The 4,227-nt window shown below is 42.7% G+C and overlaps 1 pseudogene; it reads right to left on the minus strand.

Annotated features, from left to right (window-relative positions):
- Positions 1–2,158: 2,158 nt before the first annotated feature.
- On the minus strand, positions 2,159–2,688 carry LOC108526549 (histone H2B type 1-like; annotated as a pseudogene).
- Positions 2,689–4,227: the final 1,539 nt, after the last annotated feature.

The following is a 4,227-nucleotide window of genomic DNA, read 5'->3' on the forward strand; positions in this document are numbered from 1 at the left end:
CCCGTCTCGGCCTCCCAAAGTGCTGGGATTACAGGCTTGAGCCACCGCGCCCGGCCCATGGTGGTTTTTAATATCATCCCCAGAATCATCAAAACCTTGATTTAGAACCACTTCTAGTAAAACTGGTGACGAGTCTGAAGTCTGAACTCTTTTTTAAAAAAATGAAATCTTTTTTTTTCTCCTTCCAGTTTATTTGTTTTTCTCTCTAGGACCAATTTACATTCTATCAGCCGTGCGTGAGCACCTGTTTCACCACATATACAAACCCCTCCAAGACTATAAGGATATCATTAAGCTTTACATCACTGTCAGTTAGGTGGTAAACATAGTTTTGTACATACGTTGCATTTTTGTTTCTCACGAGGTTCAATGTTTTACATGGGTATGTTGTTAGAACATATTTATTCAGGATGAGGCGTTTGTCTCCTGGTGAGACGTCTTGGTCTAATGCTGACTCTGGGGACATTCGGCTATTGACTGTGAGGTGGCTATCTACATTGGAGTGGAGGAATCCTGGCCTTGGATTGAGGAGAACAAAGTCAACTTCTCACCTCACTTGTTTCTGACTTTTGTGACCTTGGACAAGTTTAACTTTTATCTCTCCCAGTCTTAGTTTTCTTGTCTGTAAGTGACAGCAGTGATGCTGTCTTGGTTGGCTTGGGCTCCCATAACAAAATACTGTAGATTGTGCAGTTGAAACAACAAAGTGTATTTTCTCACAGTTTTGGAGGCTGGAAGTCTCAGAGCAGGCTATAGCATGGCTGGGTTCTGGTGAGGGCTCTCTTGCTGGCTTGTAGAGTGCTACCTTCTCACTGTGGGCTCACGTAGCCTTTCCTCAGTATATGTGCAGAGCTCTCTCTCTTCCTCTTCTTTTTTTCTAAATAAATTATATAATTTGGAAGACCAAGTGCAGAATCTTCCTCTTCTTATAAGGCCACCAATCCTATCCAATTAGGAACCCATCCTAATGACCTCATTTAACCTTAATTACCTCTTATAAGTCCTGTCTAGGAATAGAGTCATACTGGGGTTTATGGCTTCAATATATGAGTTTGTGGGGATGGGGAGACAATTCAGTCCATAGTAAACACTTTCTCAAAGAGTAGTTACAATGTTTATAAGAGACAATGTAGGTAAAAGTAGTTTCAGATGCATGCGGCTAAATGCAGTTTAGTAAGCCTTCAGAGTCCTCTGCAGAAGAGGCACCTGATAAATATTATTTATTTGGCCTTAACCTAAGGTATTATTCGTTATATAGCGCCTTCCCATGGAATGATTGATATCATGTTTATCATTTTGCAGCACAGTTTATTTCTTATAGGGTCACGGCTAACAAGCAACATGGGAAAAGTGACCCTCACTAATACAGTCATTAAAATCAGGAAATGTAATTTCAATTTTTTTTTCTTTTTGGGGGCCTATCAGGTTAACAATGCTTTTAAAAATATATTGTAAATATGAGTGCTCTAAGACAGGAATTTCCATATTATGTTGGGACTATAAACTGGCATGACCCTGAACAGCAATTTAGCAATGTGTATGTTAAGAATCTTAGAAAATGTTTTTCACTTTTGATTTAGTATTTCCACTTCATGAAGTCTATCCTTAGGAAATAATATTTGAGCAAAGATTTATGTACAAAGGTGTGTGAGCTGCATGATCTATAATGCATAAAATGAAAATGGGAATCAATTGAAATAGTCAATAACGAATTACTACATAATTATCAATATATCCATAAATTATACATCCATAAAATGTTTCTAGGTATATTTACCTAAATATGTATATAATCATATGAAACCTAAATTTATTTTATATATGATACATGATGTGAGATATAGGTATGAATATGAATGTATGATATACATCCAAAAAGAATAGGAGATACTAGGAGCTATTTTAATTTTGTCTTTATATTTCTCATTTCATAAATTTCTATGAAGAACATTTTAATAGTTTTATACATAGGAAAAAATGAGCTAATTTTTCTTAGCCAGGTGTTCATTGGTCCTTCTCTGATTGTTCAAAATGCCTCCATTTATCTTCTTCTAGGATCACTCATTTTCATTGGTTTATTTGCAAGATGAAACAGTGTCCAGCCCTGAAGACTCCTGGAAAAGATATGTCTAAAAGCTGTTGTCTCCCCTTGGAAAGTTTACTTGGAGCTGGCATACTTGGTGATGGCCTAGGTGCCCTCCGACACGGCGTGCTTGGCCCGCTCTGCGGGCAGCAGCAGGTGCACGGCCGTCTGGATCTGCCTGGAGGTGATGGTCCACCTGGTGGTGTAATGCGCCAGGTGGAAAGCCTCACCCGCGATGCGCTTTATGTCGACATCTTTATGCCGTTAACGAAAGAATTCATGATGCCCATGGCCTTGGAAGAGATGCTGGTGTTGGGGTGGACCTGCTTCAGCACCTTGTGCGCATACACAGAGTAACTCTCCTTGCGGCTGCGCTTGCGCTTCTTGCCATCTTTCTTCTGCGTCTTGGTCACTGCCTTCTTGGAGCCCTTCCCCAGGGCAGGAGCAGACTTGGCTGGCTCAGGCATCTTAAAACAACAGAAATGTGTCAAAGAAAAAAATGAAATCGTATTACTTTCAAATAAGGATAGCTTCAGCTAATAGCTGACAGTGGACTTCTGACCAGAAATTTTATTGTAAGATCTCTTTGATATACTAATTGAATAAACATCACATATGGTTGTTGGTGCTTTACTAGCGATTTTGAACACGATTGATGAGTGTGCTTTCTTGAGCTGGTGAAACATGACTTTCTGCTGTTTTATTTTTGTTTTTGTTTTTTTTGTGTGTGTGTTTTTTTAGATGGGGTCTTGCTCTGTTGCCCAGGTTGGAGGGCAGTGGCGCGATCTCAGCTCACTGCAACGTCCGCCTCCTGGATTCAAGTGATTCTCCTGCCTCAGCCTCCCAAGTAGTTGGGATTACAGGCGCACGTTGCCACACCCGGCTATTTTTTTGTATTTTTAGTAGAGACGGGGTTTCACCGTGTTGTCCAGGCTGGTCTAGAACTCCTGAGTTCAGGCAATTCACCTGTCTTGACCTCCCAAAGTGCTAGGATTACAGGCATGAGCCACCATGCCCAGCCTGCTGTTTTACTTTTAATAACACTTTTTTAGCAAGCCCCTTAATTCACCTTTAGTCAAAAAACTTCCTGTCAAACCCTTATTGCCACACTGGAATCTTCCAGAAAAAAAGTGTCCTTGGGAGAAGAAGAGGGGTACGTATAAGAGTCAGAGGGAGTGAAGCATGGTGATAATGATGGTGGTGATGGTGGTGGTGGTGGTGATAGTGGTGATGATGGTGGTGGTGGAGATGATGATAGTGATGTTGATGGTGGTGGGGGTGGTAGTGATGATAGTTGTGGTGGTCCTGATGGTGGTGGTGATGGTGATGGTGGTGATGATGGTGATGGTGGTGGTGGTGGTGGTGTGTTGGTGATGGTGATGGTGGTGGTATGGTCTTGGTGGTGGTGATAGTGGTGGTGGTGGTGATGGTGGTGGGGATGATGATGATGGTGATGGTGGTGATGTGGTGGTGGTGATGGTGGTGGTGGTAGTAATGGTGGTGTTGTTGGTGATGATCATCATGATGGTAGTGGTGTGGTAATGGTAGTGGAGATGATGATTATGGTGATGGTGATAGGGATAATGATGGTGTTGCTGATGGTTGTGGTGGTAGTGGTGATGGTGCTGGTGGTGGATGTGATGATGGTGATGGTGGTGGTGGTGGTGTTGGTGGTGGTGATGGTGGTGGTGGTGATGGTGATGGTGGTGGTGATGGAAATGATGGTGCTGGTGCTGGTGGTGGTGATAGTGGTAGTAGCAGTGGTGGTAGTGGTGGTGGTGGTGGAAACAACGATGATAGTGCTGGTGATGGTGGTGTTGGTAGTGGTGGTGGTGGGGATGATGCTGGTGGTGGTGATGATGGTAGTGGTGGTAGTTTGTTATAAGCAGGGGCATATGTAGCTGGTTCTTCATCCTTCACCTCTTCCCTTCCCACTTTTGCAGCTACATGGTATCTGGGGAGGCAGCAGTCATCCTGAAATCTTGAAGTAGCAAGGACAATACTAAAATATGATTTGCTAAAGGAGGCCAAGTGCAGTGATGACAGCCTGGGCCCCAGATGGCACAGATGAATGGTTGAGCCTATGCCAACAGAAGCCCACCTCTAAACTGGTAGGTTTTGGAGAAAACCTGCTCGTTTTAGAC

Source organism: Rhinopithecus bieti, unplaced genomic scaffold (genome assembly GCF_001698545.2).
Source record: "Rhinopithecus bieti isolate Rb0 unplaced genomic scaffold, ASM169854v2 scaffold_3906, whole genome shotgun sequence".
NCBI lineage: Eukaryota > Metazoa > Chordata > Mammalia > Primates > Cercopithecidae > Rhinopithecus > Rhinopithecus bieti.